Here is a 20909-nt window from a genome sequence, read left to right as displayed (position 1 = left end):
AGGTTGCAGTGTCTCAGAGTCATCGTTCTGGAGATCAGATTTCATTGTCAGAAGACTACAGCTAGAAAATTTGACAGAATGTGTGCTGAACCCTGGGACTTTTCTCTGAATGGTTACAATGGAAACAGTAGGAAAAATAAAAAAGATTAAAACTCAGCAAAAGAAAAAAAAGACTCTTCCTGGCAATTTGCCTTTTCCTGCAGTAAATATGCAATCCTATGAACCAAAATTACCTCCTAGTATGTTTCTATGTAATTGAGATATTGCTGTACAATATTACAGGACTACCAGTGGTGAGGGAGAGCAAGCCGTGCTTGTGCAAAAGGCCCTGAAATGGCAAGGGAGTGTTAAGAGCTATTGAAAGTACCATTGGTCTGTTTCCTGTGGATTAAAGTCATCTTATGGCTCTCAGGGGAAGGAATGGTGAGAAGGAGCAGGGTGAGGCTCATGGATTTCAATTTCTGGCCTTGGATTTGGTTACTATTCTTGGACGGCTGCCTCATGACTATGAGCTCTCTTTCCTTATCTCTTCACACTCCCATCTTGGTGTGGTCAGCCTTCTTTTTTTGTTTTTCTTTTTTTGTTAATTGAAGTATAGTTGATTTACAATATTGTGTAAGTTTCAGGTGTACAGTATAGTGATATGTTTTTCTTTTTTGCAGATTATATTCCATTATAGGTTATTATAAGATATTGAGTATAGTTCCCTGTGCTATATAGTAAGTCCTTGTTGGTTATCTATTTTATGTATAGTAGTTTGTATCTGTTAATCCCATACTCCTGATTTATCCCTCCCCCTTCCCTCTCCCCTTTGGTAACCATAAGTTTGTTTTCTATGTCTGTGAGTCTATTTCTGTTTTGTATATAGGTTCATTTGTATTATTTTTTAGATTCCACATGTTAGTGATATCATACAGTATTTGTCTTTCTCCATCTGACTTATTTTGCTAAGCATAATATTCTCTAGGTTCATGCATGTTGTTGCAAATGGCAGAATTTCATTCTTTTTTATGGCTGAGTAATATTCCATTGTGTATATATACCACATCTTCTTAATCCATTTGTCAGTTGATGGACATTTCAGTTGCTTCCATGTCTTGGCTATTGTAAATAAATAGTGCTGCTATGAACACTGGGGTGCATGTACCTTTTCAAATTAGAGTTTTTGTTTTTTTCAGATATACAACCAGGAGTGGAATTGCTGGGTCATATGGTAGTTCTATTTTTAGTTTTTTAAGGAACCTCCATACTGTTTTCCATAGTGGCTACACCAATTTACACCCCATCAACAGTATATGAGGAATCTCCCTGGTGGTCCAGTGGCTAAGACTCTGCGCTCCCAATTCAGGGGGCCCACGCTCAATCCCTGGTAAGGGAAGTAGATCCCACATGCCACAACTGAGAGTTCACATGCCGCAACTAAAGATCTCACATGCAGCAATGAAGATCCTGCATACCGCAACTAAGATCTTTATTTATTTGGTGCAGCCAAATAAATAAATAAAATATTTTTTATTTAAATAAATAAATAAATAAATAAAATTTCTTAATAAATAAATAAATAAATAAATATTTTTGAAAAACCCAAAAAACAGTGTATGAGATGAACACTCTTTTATTTTTTATTTTATTTTTTGTTTGTTTGTTTTGTTTTTTGCGGTACGCGGGCCTCTCACTGTTGTGGCCTCTCCCGTTGCGGAGCACAGGCTCCGGACGCGCAGGCTCAGTGGCCATGGCTCACGGGCCCAGCCGCTCCACGGCATGTGGGATCTTCCTGGACTGGGCCCTGCATCAGCAGGCGGACTCTCAACCACTGTGCCACCAGGGAAGCCCAACACTCTGTTAAACTGAGTGTTAAGCAGAGTTTTGAAACTATAGAATGCATTCATCTAATGGAAGGCCAGGTTTGGTCACAGAGACCCCTGAAGTCTAAGTTTCTATGTTAAGTAAGTAACAGAGCCAATTTAGCACCTGGCAATATTTCTGTCTGACTCCCTGTTGGAGTTAAGGTTTTGATGTGGTGGGTGGGCCCACAGAATTAATTGGATATTCTTTATTTTTTTTTTTTTTTTCAATTTTTGGCCACGCCAGGTGGCTTACAAGATCTTAGTTCCCCGATCAGGGATTGAACCCAGGCCCCAGAAGTCAAAGTGCAGAGTCCTAACCATTGGACCGCCAGGGACTTCCCTAATTGGACATTCTTAGGAATTTCTTCTTGTTAAAATGAAGAAATAGGACCATTCTGGACGTTTTTTGAGGTGCTGGGGTTGGGGACCTGGGCTAGGGCCAGTCACAGTGAGCGCCCCCCCAGCCCCCCCGTTTTGACTTTCCCTCCTTCCTTATGAATATTTCAGTCCTGGTGAAATCCCTTAAGGTGACCAGTTGCGTTAAAAGGAAGGTAGGCAAGAGAGAAAAAAAGAAAAAAGAGCTCTGTTGCTTGACCTCGTGATGGGGGCTGTGGAAGGGGATGTAAGGAACTCATCTGCACATGAACCTGAGTCCTGTTTTTCCTTTCTCTTAGAAAGCCCAGCCATCCAGAGCCATCTCCTTGTACACCCCCAACTACTATCCAGAGGACGTGCTGAGCTGCCAGCCCCCCTCAATACCCAGCTCCCTAAACTGGATCGAGAGCTCTGGGCCCAGCTGTTGACATCGATTTCTTTTTCCCCTAGAGCCTCCTTTCCACTTACTATGAAAAAATATCCTTTGTTTCACCCTTTGTCTCTCTTGTTCAAGGGAGAGGTGGACAGAGACTTTTCTTTGGTCTCTACCTTGTCTCCATTTTTTTTCCCTAAACCAAGATTCTTGGGCCTGGAATAGGAGGAGGTGGTGCTCCAAACCTGCAATTCTCAATAGCAGCTCTCATTTTGTCTGGGGGCCGTGCTTCAAATGGGTCTAGGCATATCAATTACATACCCGTGCCTGAATGCCACCACTTCAGTGTCTTGTGTCCCTTGATTTTGAAAGCAAGCTTGTGGGTAGGAGACGTGTTTTGTACGTCTGCAGTCTAAAATATTGGCATGTAACTGTTAGGAATTCAGACATTTACCTTAAGACCTACCCTTGGCATGGTGGGGGGGGCGTGGGTAGGTGGAGACAGCTCACTGCAGTTGAAAATTATATTTACACCATCGCACCCAGGGTCCCCGCCCCACAGCTTCATGCTGATATCTGAGAAGAAGCAAGTGTGACATTGATCAAGGCAAACCATAAATTATCAACTTCAAAGTGAGTATTAATTGCCTAGTGACAGTTTCCATTATCCTCCTTTCCTAAAACAGCGGATTCAGCACAAGCTTAGGGCTGGGTCTTGATCATGGGTCATGCCGCTAGTTGGCAGACTTGGCAGGCTTGGCATTGCAAGGACATTGGGAGAAATGAGGGCTGTTGTAATGGAAGCACACTAAGCCTTTTGTGAGGAGGATATAAATTTCATCACTCTCAGGGCCTGAAACTGTGGACATCAGGAGGCCGAATGCCTCTGCAGGGGAGGTTGATGCCTTTTCCTACAGGTAAAATGGCTCAGTGATCAGGCTTTGGTGGGAGCTTTGAGTCTTCAGTCCTTTGAAGGAAAGAGTTCTTGGGCAGGATGGAGGTTTAAGTGCTGAGGAGCTGAACCTGGGCTGATGTTCACTGCCCGTAGCTGGATGATACAAGGCCCAGTGGAAGGCATGGCCACCAAAACCCTGGTCTTCTCTGGGATGAACTCTGTGTGCTTTTTTGGGCTGGTCACTCCACTGCTCTGAGCCTATGTCCCAAATCTGTAAAATGAAGGGTGTGAAGTGGATGACCCCAAAAGTCCCTTGCAGTGTGGAGACCACCGTGGTCTCTTCCTTTAAGCTAGGTACAGAAAACAAAGGCACTTTGCCTAGAAGAGCCACATGACCCAATGGGACTGGTTCTCTGTGGCTGCCAGCCTTTTCCTGCAGGGTCTGTGAACATTTGTCTCTTTTGCCGAATGAAGGTATCTTGTGTAAGGGTTCCACAAAGGAAAATGAGAATATGCCTGCTAAGAAAGATGATCTGGCGAAGGTAAGGATTCACTCTCACTGGGACACCCTACTGCTTTGGCTTAATGGGAGGGAGTGGAAAGTCTCAAATGAATCCCCAAATAAAAGTAATGTCTTACAGCATTCTTAGGATGAGGGGTACGTCATGAGGTTTATGTTATCATAGCAACTGACTCCTGAGGTGTCCACTCAAGGTTTTGGGAACCCCAGTCCATGTCATGGGCTACGGGAAGTCAAATGAGACCAACTTGGGCTTACCAGTCAGGAAATCCAGTGAAGAACTCATTTTAGCTCCACTATTTCACTTCCAGGATTCCTACAAGTAAACTAAAGATGACTGTGATAGGTAGAATAGTTAGTTGAATCCAGGAAGTTGAAAAACATATTCTTCTCAGCTCTACCTGCTTATTTCTTGTTGGGAAAGTCAGATAACGCTACAGATAACTGAGTGTCCCTAGGGTGCTAGATAACTAGAAACAGGTAGAGATAAGTAGAAAAACTTATAGATGTCCAGAACCTGGAAAACACATCTTTTTTTCTAATTTAAATACAAATTACTTGTGGAAAAATGAGCAAAGAGTATGGTTATCTAGTGGTACCTAGGTAATTAGTTAAATGAAGGTAACTAGAAACAAGCGGAATAAATACTTTAGATGAGGCTGTTAAGAAAAACATTATTCTGGGACTTCCCCTGGCGGTCTAGTCGTTAACACTCGCACTTCCACCATGGGGAGCACGGGTTCGATCCCTGGTGGGGGAACTAAGATCCCACATGCTGCATGGCCAAAACAAGAAAAAAAGAAAAAGAAAAACATTATTCTGAAATATAACTTTTATTTCTTGTGATAATAATGGGTATTATCAGTGAGTAGTGGTACCTATCTATTTATTTAATTAGGGGAAACTAGATATTCCTTAGAAGAATAATTTGAAGCCACGAAGCTGAAATCCATTTCTCTCAAAACTAAATATTAATTCTTGTTGCAGTATTGAGTTAGACTATAGATAACTATTGGTACCTAGGTAATTTGTCTACTATGGATAGCTAGAGAAAACCAGGAATCTGTATAAATCTGGACGTTGAAAACCACTCCTCACAGCACAGTCTTATCTCTTGTGGGAATAAAGATTTAGTACTATGGATAACTACTGGTAACGAGGTAACTACCTAACTACAGACAACTACAGATAAGTACTTGTAGCCAGAATGTGGAAAACACAATCTTCTCAACCCAAACTTCTCATTTCTCATTGAAATGCTGCATCAGTAATAAGATAACTATTAGTAACCAGGTAAGTAATATACCAGATATCTAGAACAGTTTGAATCTAGGATGCTAGAAAGCACTCTGCTCAATTCTTATGTTTTGAATATTCAGTTAGTAATGTAGAAAATGACAGTTGCTTAGGTAAGATTTAAATAGAGATAATCATATAAAAACAGAATAAAAATTTGAAGCCAGAAAGCTAAAAACATTCTTCTTAACTGTTAGTGCTTATCAAAACCACAATGCGATACCACTTCACACCCAGTAGGATAGCTGTTACCAACAAAACAGAAGATAAGTGTTGGTGAAGATGTGGAGAAGTTGAAACCCTGTGTATTACTGGTTGGAATATAAATGGTGCAGCCACTATGAGAAAAGGTATAGTGGTTCCTCAAAAAAATTAAACATAGAATTACCACATGATCCAGCAATTCCACAGCGGTTCCCTAAGAACTGAAAGCAAGGACTTGAATACACATTCATGGCAGCATTAATCACAATAGCCAAAAGATGGAAACAACCCAAATGTCCATCGACAGATGAATGGGCAAACAAAATGTGATGTATACATACAATAGAATAGTATTCAGCCTTAAAAAGGAATGAAATTCTGACACATGCTACAACATGGATGAAGCTTGAAGACGTTAAGCTAAACGAAATAAGCCGGACACAAAAGGACAAATATTGTATGATTCCATATTGTATGATCTCCATTTATGTGAGATACCCAGAGTAGTCAAATTTATAGAGACAGAAAGTAGAACAATAGTCCCCAAAGGCTGGGAGAAGTGGTATTTGGGAGTTTTTGTATGGAGTTTGGGAAGGTGAAAAAATTCTGGAGATGGATGGTGGTGATGGCTGCACAACAATGTGAATGTACTTCATGCCCCTGAACTGTACCCTTAAAACTGGTTAAGATGGTAAGTTTTATTTATGTGTATTTTATTGCAGTAGAATAAGATTAGTCTTAATTTTTGTTGCAGTAATGATTTCGTACTATAGACATTGGCACTAGGTGTCTAGTTACTTAGAGCTATCCAGAATAAGTAGTTGAAGTCAGGAGCTTAAATGTACGTTCTTCTGGACCCTAAATTCTTTTTCTCCTGGTAGATTAATGAGTTAATAATATAGCTAAATAATAGAACTTAGGTTACTAATTACCTAAACAGTATTAGTATATGGAGTTGAAGCCCTGAATTGGAAAACATATCCTTCTCAATCTAACTTTATGTTTCGTGTTGAAAGAACTCCTAAGTCTGAGATAAATAGTGGTACATAGATAACTAGTTTACAGGAGATATCTAGAGATAACTACTAATACTCATTGATGTCAGAAAGCTGAAAAATACATTCTGCTAAAATGTAAATTCTTATTTTCTTTTGGAATAATGAGTTAGTACTGTCGACTGAAAAAAATGCACAACATAAAAGTTGCGAATTATGTTTTATTTGGTAGACAAAACTGAGGACTTCAGCCCAGAAGACAGCTTCTCAGACTGCTCTGAGGGACTGACTCCAAAGAGGTAAGGGAGGAGCCAGGATATACAGGGGTTTTTGCAACAAAAACCAGGTAGTCAGAACATCAAAAGATTACTGTTAATTAAAGAAACCATACATCGCAAGTTATGGAGACGCGCTTCTCTCTGTATGGGAAGATGTAAAAGTCTGGGCTCCTTGAAGTCATTCCTTTGATAGGCGCCTTAGCGATCTAGGGCCAGTTTCCTGCTTTTCTCCATCCTGAATCCCCTCAGGGTGCACCGTTGTGGGGGGCTGTAGTGGCTGCTGGCTTGGTGGCTGCAACATCCCTTGTTTACTGATATGGCAGGCGACAGTTTTCATCTACAGTACCATAGATATGTAAGGGGACCTAGATGATTTGTTAGCTATAGATAACTAGTGATAACTAGAATAACCAGTCCAAACCAGTAAGGTGAAGAGCACAATCTTCTGTCTAAATTCTTATTCCTTGTTCTAATAACGAGTTGAGTGTACAGATATCCAGTGGAATCTAGGTAATCTGTTAACTAGAGCTACCTAGACTAAACCAGAAAGATGACTTGTAGATGTTGTTTTGCAGCACCGTAGAGAGTATCTGGGTCAGAGAGCACCAAAGGGCAGCAGTGGCCTGTGGTCTTATTGGCCCAGGGCTCATCTTACTGATAGCTAGCAGATGTTAGGCACAATTTCATGGGGAAGGTAAAACAGCCAGGCTCTAAATGGATTAAAATGTGGTTAATTTGGATATGTTTTAAACAATTGGATGTGTAAAAATTTGTTTGGCTCCAGCAGGCTTTTGAGGTAATGGGTCTCAGCCTCCAGTGAAGAAATAAACACCTAGCGGCCAATAGACCGAGGCCATTTTTGGCTCATTTGTATAACGTAAGTTAAAGTCCCCAAGCTGAAAGACACCATCCTCTCAACCCTAAATTCATATTTCTTGTTGGAATGAAATATTAGTACTAGAGATAGCTAGTAATACCTAGACAACTACTTTACTAGAGTTAAGTAGAGGTGACTAAGAAAACTGATGAATCCAGGAAGTTGTAAAATCATTCAACACTAGCTTCTTTGCATCTAAATGCAAAACAAATGCAATGCATGAAACAGATACCTATTCTAAAAATAGCTATAAAATACATTTGGGACAATTGCGGAAGTTGGAATATGGACTAGACATACGCTAATATTATTACATTATTGTTAATTTTATTAAGATGTAATAGCATTGTGGTTATGTAGGAACATCTCCTTTTTTAAGGAGGTGTATAGTGGAATTTTTTAGAGTTATAAATGTCATGACAACTGTAACTATTTTTGCAAGGTTCAGGAGACAGACAGAGAAAGCAAATATGACAACATATAACAATTTTTGAAATACAGGTGAAAGTTGTGCCGGGGCGTTGTTGTTCCTGTGTGTTTGAAATGACTTGACATCCAACCCTGTTATTTGTTCAGCTTCCTCCTAGTTTAAAGAACTAGTGTAGGAAGAGTCATCTGCAACTTATGACCATTTTCTCCTTCCGTCCTCCTTGGACCTGATGAGGGGTGTGGTGACTTGCTCCCGGCTGTGATAGGAGAGCAGGCTCCACCATGGGAATGTGTGCCAGCTGTAATTACATGGAGATTCTCTCCTTATAAGATGTTGGGATGTGTGAACTTGACAAACCAGGATAAAAGCCTCTTCATTTTAATGGTAATTTTATTTCAACAGAGATTCATATGCCAGGCACTCTTCTAGGCTCTGGGGATACAACAGTGTACAAAAGACACAAAAACCTCTGTCTGCATGGAGTTTCATTCTGCTGGTGGGGATACAGGCAGGGAATACGCAAAATAAATAAGGACATTATGAAGTGAGGAGAGCTAAAGAGAAGAAATGGAGCAGGGACATGGTGTAAAAGGTTTCCAGGAAGGGGGTAGGGGATGAAATTTTAGTTGGGGTGGGCAGAAAAGGCCCCCTGGTGAATTGTTTTTGAGGAAAGTCCTGAAGAGGGCGAGAGAGCAAGCCGTTGCAGATATCTGGGGGGAAGGCGTTGCAGGCAGAAGGAATAGCTAGGTGACTTCTACCCCTGAGCAGAGCATGGAGATCATGGGTCACAGATGGAGACCGTATAAGTCACCTCTCTCTTGTTTCCCTGGCGCATATCTTTGATCAGTCATTGAGCACTTCCCCACAGTACCCAGATATAGCCTCAGAATCTTCCTGAACACTGTGTATTAATTTGCTATTGCTGCCATAGCAAATTACCACAAACGTAGTCACTTAAAGTAACACAAATTTATTCTCTCCCAGTTCTGTGTGGGTTGGCAGCCCAGGTAAAATGTAGCTCAGCTAGATCCTCTGTTGGGTGTCACAAGGCTGAAATCAAGGTGTCAGCTGCGTTCCTTCCTGGAGGCTTTGGGGATAAATTTACTCCCAAGGTCATTCAGATTGTTAGCCAGATTCAGTTCCTTGTGGTGTGGGACTGAGGACCTCGTTTCCTTGTTGTCTGTCAATTGGGAGTCAGTTTTTGCTACTAGACACTGCCCTCATTCCTTCTCATGCTTTTCTTTCCTTTTTTTAAATATTTATTTACTTATTTGGTTGCACTGGGTCTTAGTTGTGGCATGTGAACTCTTTAGTTGCATCATGCATGTGGGATCTAGTTCCCTGACCAGGGATCGAACCTGGGCCCCCTGCATTGGGAGCACAGCGTCTTAACCACTGCACCACTAGGGAAGTCCCCCTTCTCATGCTTTTCATGTGGCCTTCCTTCAACAAGAGCTGGCCAAGTTCCTCTTACATTTTGACTCTCCAACTGCTCTATCTGCTACACCTCTCTTGCCTCCAGCCAGAGAAAGTTCTTGACTTTGAAGAACTCGTGTGGTTAGATTAGCCCCATCCAGCTAATCCAGGATAATTTCCCTATGTTAAGGTTCATAACCTTAATTATATGTGCAAAGTCCCTCTTTGCAGATGGCATATAAGATAACATATTCGCAGGATACAGGGATTCGGGCATGAACATCTCTGGTCAGCTATTCCATCTACCACATTGCAATCCAGAAAGTCATCACTTGTTGGCATAGGAAGAGGAGATGAAACTTGTTTGATCTAGGTAATGATAGGGCAACTTAGGCCTTTTACATCCATATAGCTGGACTTTGACTCAGCCCACTGCAACCTATGTGTTAGTTTTCTATTGCTGTACCACAAACTTAGCTGCTTAGACCAACACAAATGTATTATACCGTAGTTTCCTTGTGTCAGGAGTTTGGGCATGGCTCAACTGGATCCTCTGCTCAGGGTCTCACAGCCCGTAATCAGAGTGTCAGTCAGGCCAGGAACTCTTACAATTTTCACATTTTGGTGTGTTTTGGTAAAAGGCAAAAGAGAAGGAAAATTCTTTATAGAATAAATCCAAAGCTGTGTTCGTATTGTCTTTCATCGTTAAGTGTTTCTTTGGTATATTTTTGTCTCGTGGTGTTGGCTGTAATATAGTCCCTCGCCTCTGGAGGCTCATGTTCTTGGAAGAGCCAAATGATTTCTTTTGGGATTTCCACAAATCTTGGTTCAGGATTAAATACCAAATTGTTCTTTTTTTAGCGTCGCACTGAGAAGATGACCAGGCAGATCTTATTGGTGAATTCAGTTGTGGTAACGCACGTACCTGTTGTTTTATCAGTCTGAGCTTATTTTGTACCATCTGTTGTTTTGTATCTTGGCAGGAACCTTCATTACTTTCAGAAAACACAGAGAGACCAATTATTAAACTTGGTTTACAGAGTGATCAGATAAGACATTTAAAGTAATAATGTGATTTCTATTGCTGGGGCTCAGAGCAGGCCACCCCAAAACATGCCACAGTGGCATAGTGATTATTTTGAATTAAAGTCACTTGAGAAACAGCTGATGTGAGAACACTTTGACCCTCCTCTTCTCTGTCCTCCTTGAAAGCAGGAAATAATTCTCCCATGCAAAATTTACTCTCTGTGTACCAGGAGAGAGACATCTTTATCACCAGAGACAGGGAATTCAGGGCTGAGAAGCCTGTACAAACAAACGCTGTTACTTCTTTGTTACTTTACTACCCCCAAACCCAAACTCTGCTTATATTCTTCCCCAATTAAGCATTCAAGCCTAAGTTTCTTTGTCCTGTCAATTCCTCACAGATTTATTCTTTCTTTGTCTAAAAAGGTAAAAGCTGCCTGCCTTGGTTGCTTCTTGGGTCCTATTTGCATGACACCACTGTACATACGAATTAAATTTGTTTATTTTTTCTCCTGTTAATCTGTCTTCTGTCAGTTTTTTATAAATCAAAGTTATTTCATTATGGCAGAATAATTAATTTCTGATCTATGTCTGGGGTATTTGAAATGTACATTGAGAGAAATTCTCTTTGGGGCACTAATTAATTTGGGGGATTAATTTTAGAAGACCTATCTATCTCTTTGCAAACCTAGACTAAGGGTAAATTATCATCTACAGCAATGTTTTGCTTATTTCTTATGCCTCATGCCACCACTCTGCCTTAATGTACCTGGCATCTGAAAGAAGTAGAGACATGTTTAAAAAAAAGAGTGTATATGATGAAGACACCAGCCACTTACAGGAAAGATACTCACTTGTTTGTTTGTTTGTTTCTCCCAGGCAGCCTGAGCATGAAAAAAGAATGTTGTTAGAGTGTGCCAGACTGGATGTGAGGGTTAACTGGGGGATTTGTGCTGAGCATTCTCTGACTTTCAGTCTCAGGTTGGAAAGGTTGAATGTGGTCCTTTCCGCTGTGGCCAAAACAGAGAAGGGGTCAGGACTGGGTCTGATGGTGTCCTGGAGCTTATTTGTACAGGCCCTGTAGTTCTGAGGGTCCTTAAAGCACCGAGAAACCTAATGTTTAAAAAAGGATAGTGGGGCTTCCCTGGTGGTGCAGTGGTTGAGAGTCCGCCTGCCGATGCCTGCAGGGGACACAGGTTCGTGCCCCGGTCCGGGAAGATCCCACATGCCGCGGAGTGGCTGGGCCCGTGAGCCATGGCCACTGCACGCCTGGAGCCTGTGCACCGCAAAAAAATAAATAAAATAAAATATAAGCGGATAGTGGTCAACATTAGGAAATAAGAATTTTTGGTTTCAGAATCATCTGGTAAGAATGACAGTGGGCATACACGGGAACATCCTCGAATTTCTCCCACTCCCCATAAGGTCTGGCGTCTCTGTGTAGCAGTAACATCCTTCTCTCTGTGGAAGCCTGACATTACAACCGCTTGGCTGACATTTGACACCCACAAGTGAGAAAGGTGGGGAGAAGGAATAAAAATTAGTGGACACCATGGCAAAGAGTGTAAGCTTTCCTGAGAAAACAGAGCCTCCTTCACACTGGGAACATAGAAGTGCTGTGAGACTGGTCTTTGATTAACTCCTCTGAGAGGAAAATCCGATGTAACCAAGGCACCTTATCTGTAGTCACTGAAATATTTAATCGCTTTTAACATCAAACCCCACTTGAGGAGCCTCACATTGCTAAAGATTACTCAACACCAAAGGGTCAACTGAGAAGAACATAGTGCTTTTTAAAAAGTGGGCCTGGCTTTTCACTCTCCTAAACTTCTTTTTTTCCCTACCCTGGTCGTTTCACACAAAGAAGACAACATGAATAAAGCAAAAGTGTGACTGCTTCTTTGCAACGAGGGATTATTCGGGAGCACTGCTTGGGAGAACATCTCCTTATTCTTGCTTTGAGCACCATTAAACCAAAAGTTTCCCTTTCAGTGGTTAACAGCAGAAATTGGGGTTCTCTCAAGGATGTTGAAGGTGACAAAATACATCTGAAGGTGTGATAGTCAGCTTCTCAGCTGGGGAAGGAGCGATGAACATGCTTTCCTGGGCTGGTGGGGGGAGGGAAGAAAAGTGAGAAGGGAACAGAATTTGGAGCATACTGGATGGATGCTCTGCTGCCACCTTCCCATGAATCTTTGTGAGCAGCCTCTTAAGGAAGATTCCCTGAGGGTCCAGTGTTCAGCCTGAACTTGTCAGCATGAACGGAGCTCATCCCTGTCTGGAAACACACTGTTCTCACACTAGGGACTCACCCCGCCCAATCGTGCATATGCACGTGGTCCCAAAGGGGCAGGGTGGGGTTAGGGATGGAGTGATGGGGGAGAGACGGAGGAGAATATATGGGTCAGTGCAAACTCACCAGTGGGCACTTGGGAAACTTCTGTGAGGTACAGGACCTACTGATAGTGATTCAGGGGTGTCACCTCATGAAAGGAGGCCTCCTTGCCATTCTGTTTAAATGGCATTTCCTTAACAATTTTCATACATACCCCGCTTGCCGCATTTGACACACAAAGACAAACATATGGAGGATTTGCCTCTTCATTGATAATACAAGTACAGAGGAGGTACGGCTGGCATGGGCAGCACGGGCAGCCCAGGTGTCAGTGGTATCAGAAGAACCCATCTCCAATCTGGCTCCTGAACGAGGATGGTATTTTAGGGCCCATCCAACATTATGACGGCAAGGTGGTCCAGGGAAACAGGTGGTGCATCTCGAAGCATTGATGCTCTCTCATTTCTCCTGCACTTGGCCCTCCTATTCTTAAACCAGACCTACAATCAGAGCGGGAAAAGGATTGGTTTAGTATATTGAACAGTTAATGTCATAATACAAACAGCATAGCACGCAACTTTATATGCCATTGAGATCTTAAGCTGCATCAGGAGAAATATTTCCTTCTTGCTAAAATACCTCAGGAAAGTTACCACCACACTCCCTCCCTTCCACTTACCCTTCGTGAGCTCCCCCGTCTGTGTGCCAAGTTCTGGCTTAGGCTTATTATTTTGTCTCCTCGCAATTTTAATTTTTAATTGTTTTTCTTATTTTTTGGCCGTGCCACGCGGCATGTGGGATCTCAGCTCCCCAACCAGGGATCGAACCTGTTCCCCTTGCAGTGGAAGCTCAGAGTCAACCACTGGACCGCCGGGGAAGTCCCTCTCCTCTCAAGTTTAATATTCTAATTTTTTTCCAGGTATTGGATGCAGGTTTAGCTTATGAATTGTTGTACCAGGTCCTTGCTGTTGATACAATGTCTGGTAACAGGATAAAAATAGTCTGTACCCTGGCAGCTGATCATCAGCCATCTGGCCGCCTCCTGCCCCCTCCTCACCTTGTTGTGGGGGTGGATTTGGGCATGGTAAATAGTGGGCCCCACGTACAGTCATATTGAGGGGAACGGCTCCCTATTTGAAACGCCTACATTCAGTGTGAAGTAAATAATTAATAGGAAGGAACATGTTGGTTTTTTTTTTTTGGCTGTGCTGGGTCTCAGTTGGGGCGCACAGAATCTTCATTGCGGTATGCGGGCTCCTAGTTGCAGCAGGTGGGATCTAGTTCCCCCACCAGGGATCGAACCGGGGCCCCCTGCATTGGGAGCACAGAGTCCCACCCACTGGGCCACCAGGGAAGTCCTGGAACATGTTGGATTTTTAGACAGAAGGTCTCCTTCAAGGATGTCCAAGGGGTCATTAATCCTTTGAAATGTCTTGAGAGTTAGAATGGTGGTGTGGCAAGGGGGCCCAGGGGGGTTGTGACTTGTCTTACTGGGACGTGAGAGTTGCTGAAGCTCTGGACACTGCGTTGATATTTTAGCCTGTAGTGTTAAGGAAAGTTGAGATCATCTCGACCCAAGTTAACAAAGACTGTCAAAAATCTTAGGCCACCCAAGAGTTTAGGGGAAAGAGGCATACCATTGTCACCACTGTCAATTCTGCACGCTCCAACCTGCCCCACCCTCCAAACCTTCCTGGGCTCAGGACCAGGTCAGCTCACTCTGCTCTGGCTACAGTTCCAGGATCCTGGACCGGAGCCGCTGTTGTCCGCCATGGCAGGTTATCCTAGGTGCTGCTATTCAACCAGGAGGTCCCAATCCCATCCCTTATTCTTAAGACAAGAAGGTGCAACAGGCATTTTAGTAAGACAGTCAACAACAATGAGGGTAAAGGTCATAAAATAGCTCCTCCCTAAATATCTGCCTACTATTTTTGCAAACAAAACTGTGGATTAGACTTCACTGTCTTCTCAATATCCTAGTTAATGGGGTTTAACACTGTATTTAAATCCTGTTGAAAGTTTCCAAACTGTAAATTTTAAGTGACACAAAAGGCCTTCTCTCCCTGCCTGAGACCTCATTTTCATTCTCCCATCTTAGGACTTGCAGTCTTTCTGCTGCATGCATAGATAGTTTAAACCAGGCCGGTGTAACAGGGCTCATTTTGGGGGGTAAATGAGTTATTTGCGCACACATGCTCACTGCAGCATTATTCACAATAGCCAAAAGGTAGAAGCAACCCAAGTGCTCATTAATAAAGGAACAGATAAACAAATGGCAGTATTTACATATAATGGAATATTATTCAGCCCTAAAAAGGAAGGAAATTCTGACACATGCTACAACATGGATGGATACTGAGGACATTATACTAAGCGAAATAAGCCAGTTACAAAAAGACAAACACTGTACAACTCCACTAATATGATGCGCCCACAGTAGTCAAATTCATAAAAAGAGAAAATAGAAAGGTGGTTCCCAGGGGCTTGGGGTGGGGTGCATAGTGACTTGTCTTCCCCGTACAGAGTTTTAGTTTTGCAAGACAAAAAAATTCTGGAGATTGCTTGCCTGACAACATTAATATCCTTAACAGTACTGAACGGAACACTTTAAAGTGTTAAAATAGTAAATCTTACGTTTACGTACATTTTACCACAATTTACAAAAAACACCACCAAACGACCACAAACCAGTTTCCAGACTTGATCCACGTAACTACTGTATGAAAATATTCCCTTTAATGTGCAGAAGGCATTCTCCTCCCCCCATCCTGGGGCACAGGTGGCTTTTATGGCTTCGGAGGGGAAGGAGGAGGCCCAGCAGAGGGACGAAGGTGCCTGGAAATGAGCCCGAACCACCCGGAGCCCGCCACATACCTGGTGAGTACGTCCGGGCACCGAGTGTTCTGGAAGAGGCCCTCCAGTTCCTGCAGCTGCAACGGTGTGAACTTATTGCACAGGACGCAACGTCAAGGCCGGTTTCTGGGCTGCTGGGCCTGAGCAGCCGTCGCCACATGGCCTGGCTCCTCAGGTGGCTGCTTCCCGGGCTCCTGGCCGCCATCGCCGCCCTCGTGGTTCCCGTCGCCTTCTTGGCTCATGTCGCCCACATGGTTCATGCCGTCCGCAAGGCCCGGACCTCCTTCCTCCACATAGAGTTCTCTGGCTTCTGGCGCTGGACCCTGCACAGATTCAGATCTTATTTCCACTTCGTACCCTCCCAGGATGTACTACCCGGGGTCATAGTGGTGGCCGCGGGGCGGAGGCTCCATGGCTGGCGCGCCATGGAAGCCCTGTGCCTCCATGAGCTCTGCTAGGTGCGAACAGAGGCTGAGGCTGGTGCTCTTTCTGATGCCTGGTACGGGTTACAGCGGTCTCGGCTGGGTTCACCGCTTACTCACTCTGCTTTGGACGATTGCTATTGGCTTTTTTTTTACCGCCAGTCGCCGGGGGTGGCACTTGCTTAAGTGCGGCAGCGGCTGGGGCGTGGGCCCAAAATGGGGGCACCCTGGATAAGCAGGGTGCTGGTGGGGGCATGGGCATCTGCGGAATCGGGACTCTGGTTTACAATTCAGCTCACTACTGCCCACGCGAGCAGAGTGTCTGCCCTGAGGAAGGGGCTGTACTGGGTTATGCAAGCTCTTTTTTGGGGGGAGGGGAGGGGAGGGGGCATGAGCTCACAGTAACCACAGGAACCCTCGCGGAAATGTTTGGAGACCGTTGCAGAGTCCAGCCTTTCATATTTGGCAGCCTGCCCATGCCACGGGCTAGTAATTAAGCTGAAATGACTAACTAGGTTGCTCCTTGCTCTGAGCTTCTGCAGAGCCCGCTGTGCACCCTGGAGTGCTGGGAGCGTGATCTTGGAGCTGCATTTGCAAAGGATTCTGGGTCAGATAAGTTCTGCAGGAAACTTACTGCACCCCTTGAGAAAGTTCAAGCACTCCAGATTCTTGGTAATGAATCCACATCATAGTGGAAGTGTGGACTACAGCCCAAGGCTTAGTGCATCCAAGTGCACGCTTGCATTGCATGGGCTCGGGACCGCAGAACGGAGTATGCATCCTCTACTGTGCTCCACCCCAGCATCTCTAGTTGCAGGTCTTCTGCACAAGTTCAGGCTGTCCTGTGCTGAGCTCCTGCTGTGAACCCAGGTGAATTTACTCTTCCCCCTTCCACCTCCCCCCTCCCTTTCTCTATAAATAGCATCCTGATCTCTTGCTTGCTTAGGAAAAAGTTAAATTGTATTTGTTTATCTATTTTTGGCTGAGTTGGGTCTTCGTTGCTGGGCGCCGTCTTCCTCTGGTTGCCGCGAGCGGGGGGGGGGGGCTACTCTTGTTGTGGTGCGCGGGCTTCTCATTGCGGTGGCTTCTCCTGTTGCAGAGCACGGGGCTCTAGGCACACGGGTTTCAGTAGTTGTGGCACGTGGGCTCCAGAGCGCAGGCTAAGTAGTTATGGCGCACAGGCTTAGTTGCTCCATGTTATGTGGGCTCTTCCCGGACCAGGGATCGAGCCTGTGTCCACTGCATTGGCAGGTGGATTCTTAACCACTGCGCCACCAGGGAAGTCCGTGGGATAGGTATTTAAAAGCAAGCATGGGGACTTCCCTGGCGGTCCAGTGGTTAAGACTCCAGGCTTCCACTGCAGGGGGTGCGGGTTCAATCCCTGGTCCGGGAACTAAGATTTAAAAAAAAAAAAAAAAAAAGCAAGCACGAACAGAACATGGTGTATTTCATTTCACCTTCAACTCCAAACACTGAATATTTGTGGTTTTCTCCCTTCAGAAAGGAGCTTACAAGATGCATGTGTGTGACTGAAGCCAGAATATAGGTCAGTAAACCTGAAAAAATTGTGGAGGCAACCATTCTAAAACCTGCTTCAGGACTTACACACCTTTGTCCTAGATATTCTTAAGTTGTGTGTTTTGTTGCCTTTTCCATGTTTGGAGAATAAGTTTGAACTTTGGGTCTTTGTGAGTGGAAACTGGGATATGTAAACCCCAGCTTCTGGGAATTCCCTATTACCACCAGAAACATGATTTCCTAAAGGAAAAAACCAATAGAACTGAACCACTTCTTTTAGTCTCTGTATACAATTAAATATATATATGGATAATTTATAAGTAACATAAAATCTGGCAACCACCTGTTCTCTGTATCTATAACTCTGTTCTGTTTGTTCATTTCTTTTTAGATTCCACATATAAATGAAATCATACAGTATTCGTCTTACTGTCTGACTTATTTCACTTAGCATAACACCTTCTAAGTTCATCCATGTTGTTGCACATGGCAAGATTTCATTCTTTTTTATGGCTGAGTAATGTCCCATTGTGTATATATACCACATCTTCTTTATCTATTCATCTATTGATGGGCATTTAGGTTGCTTCCATATCTTGACTATTGTGAATAATGCTGCAATGAACTTAGGGGTGCATATATCTCTTCAATGAACTTAGGGGTGCATATATCTCTTCTAATTAGTGTTTTTGCTTTCTTTGGATAAATACCCAGGAGTAAAATTGCTGGGTCATATGGTAGTTCTATTTTTAAGTTTTTGAGGAATATCCATACTGTTTTCCATAGCGGCTGCACCCATTTACATTCCCACCAGCAGTGAACGAGGATTCCCTTTTCTCTACATTCACTACATGTTTTTTATTTATTTATTTATTTATTTGCGGTACGCGGGCCTCTCACTGTTGTGGCCTCTCCCGTTGCGGAGCACAGGCTCCCGACGCGCAGGCTCAGCGGCCATGGCTCACGGGCCCAGTCGCTCCGTGGCATGTGGGATCTTCCCGGACCGGGGCATGAACCCGTGTCCCCTGCATCGGCAGGCGGACTCTCAACCACTGCGCCACCAGGGAAGCCCCACTACATGTTTTTTAAAAATTAGAATCAGATCTGAGTAACATAAGCGTAATCCTCTGAAATGTAGCCTGTCCAGCTATGCTTTCTGTCCAATCGATCTGCTAGATTCTAGCAATCTATGAAATGCTACCAGAAATTTGTTTCTTTCACTCAAACCGTAGTACCAGATTGACAGACCATTGATGACATAATTGCCTGAGAGTTGCAGTAGTGAAATGTTGGAAATATTTCTACTAAAAGGCATATATATCTAAGTTGACTCTCGGATATCACCAAATTTTGAGCACTTTCTCTAGCTAGCCCAAAAATTGAGCCTAAGCATCCTTAAATTTGGTGGACAATGAACTTAAGACATAATTTACTTAGGGACTTCCCTGGTGGTGCAGTGGTTAAGACTCCACGCTCCCAATGCAGGGGGCCTGGGTTCTATCCCTGGTCCGGGAACTAGATCCCACGTGCATGCCTCAACTAAGAGTTCGCATGCCACAACTGAGGAGCCCTCGAGCCGCAGCTAAGGAGCCTGCCTGCCGCAACTAAGACCCGATGCAACCAAATAAATAAATAAATATTAAAAAAAACCTTCCTATTAAAAAAACCCCCAGAAAACATAAGTTACTTATATTTTACAATGAAAAAAAAAAACTAAAATGGAAATCAAAGACATCTGGGAGATCTATAACAAGTCATTAAATCTTCTTTCATGACATAACATACACAAGTACGTAGCACAATGTCTAGCCACAGAAGAAGCCCTCAGAAATGTTCACTACTGTTACTCCATAATATATCCTTATCATCACGGTGTATTACCTGTGGCATATTTGGCATAATGGAAAGAGGCCTGATTAGGAACCACACATTCTGGTTCTTTAAGAGACACACACTGAAATATTTACAGATGAGATGATGTCTAGATTTGCATCTAAATAATCAAGGGGCAGATGCAAGTGTGTTGGAGAACTGGTTAGGGTGTTGATGAAACAACGTTGGTGATGGATAATTGTTGATACCGCGTGAGGAGTACATGGAGTTTATCCTAAGATTCTCTCTGCTATTATTTTGAATAATAAAAAAACATGTTTTTAAATGATCAGGGTTACAAACAAATGCTGACAAAGGCAGGCCGATAATTTAATAGCAAGGAGCGTGGGGACTGGCAAATTGGGGAAGAATATGTCTCTTCCAAAGAAGATGGCCAGTACTCAGCTCCAGCTCAGTGTTGCTGGGCAGGAATGTTGGGCCAGGACTGCCAGATTTTCCCAGTTTTTCAAGACTGGCCCCAAATCAAAATGTTTATATGAAACCTTCCATTCTTTAAATGTTGGCAACTAACTGAAATATGTTTTATTGAAAAGCATGCTGCCTATCTAAAACAGGTCTGTGGAATAGACTCAGTCTGCAGCTGCCAATTTGCAGCCTCTGCCTGAGAAGCTAATAACATTAAACAATTTTCATTTTCTGGAGCAGAAGAATGTAACTGAAAGCACACCTAAAGCTAACAATCATAGGATGCCACTGTTCTGCCCTGTTGTTTCTCATTATAAGTCCCGCTCCCATACATGCTTTGGTCTCTCCCCTCCATCCCTGCCTGTGAGTTTCTCTAACTCGATCCTTCACTCTGGTTACCTAGTTCTGATCTCAAATTTCTGACCACTGAGGACTAAGACATCATGAGTGTCCAGGACAGGAAGTCCCATGGTAATGAACCAGGTCCCACTTGTCCTAGTCATCCTTGCTGACAAATTTTGTAGCTGTTATTAGTGATAAGCATGCATCTTGGGAGAGTCTTTTTTTCAAATAAATTTATTTATTCATTTATTTATTTTTGGCCACGTTGGATCTTCGTTGCTGTGCAATGGCTTTCTTCAGTTGCGGCGAGTGGGGGCTTCTCTTCGTTGCAGTGCGCGGGCTTCTCATTGCGGTGGTTTCTCTTGTTGTGGAGCACGGGCTCTAGGCGCATGGGCTTCAGTAGTTGTGGCGCACAGGCTCAGTAGTTGTGGTGCACGGGCGTAGTTGCTCCGCGGCATGTGGGATCTTCTCGGACCAGGGATCGAACCCGTGTCCCCTGCATTGGCAGGCAGATTCTTAACCACTGCACCACCAGGGAGGCCCCTTGGGAGAGTATTAAGAAACATTATGCCTCAGGGACAAGGTAACAGGCTGGGAAGGTCAGAGTAC

This window comes from Globicephala melas, chromosome X (assembly GCF_963455315.2).
Source record: "Globicephala melas chromosome X, mGloMel1.2, whole genome shotgun sequence".
In the NCBI taxonomy this organism is placed as follows: Eukaryota; Metazoa; Chordata; class Mammalia; order Artiodactyla; family Delphinidae; genus Globicephala; species Globicephala melas.
The sequence above is the reverse complement of the archived record's forward strand: the minus strand, read 5'-3'. Positions refer to the sequence as shown.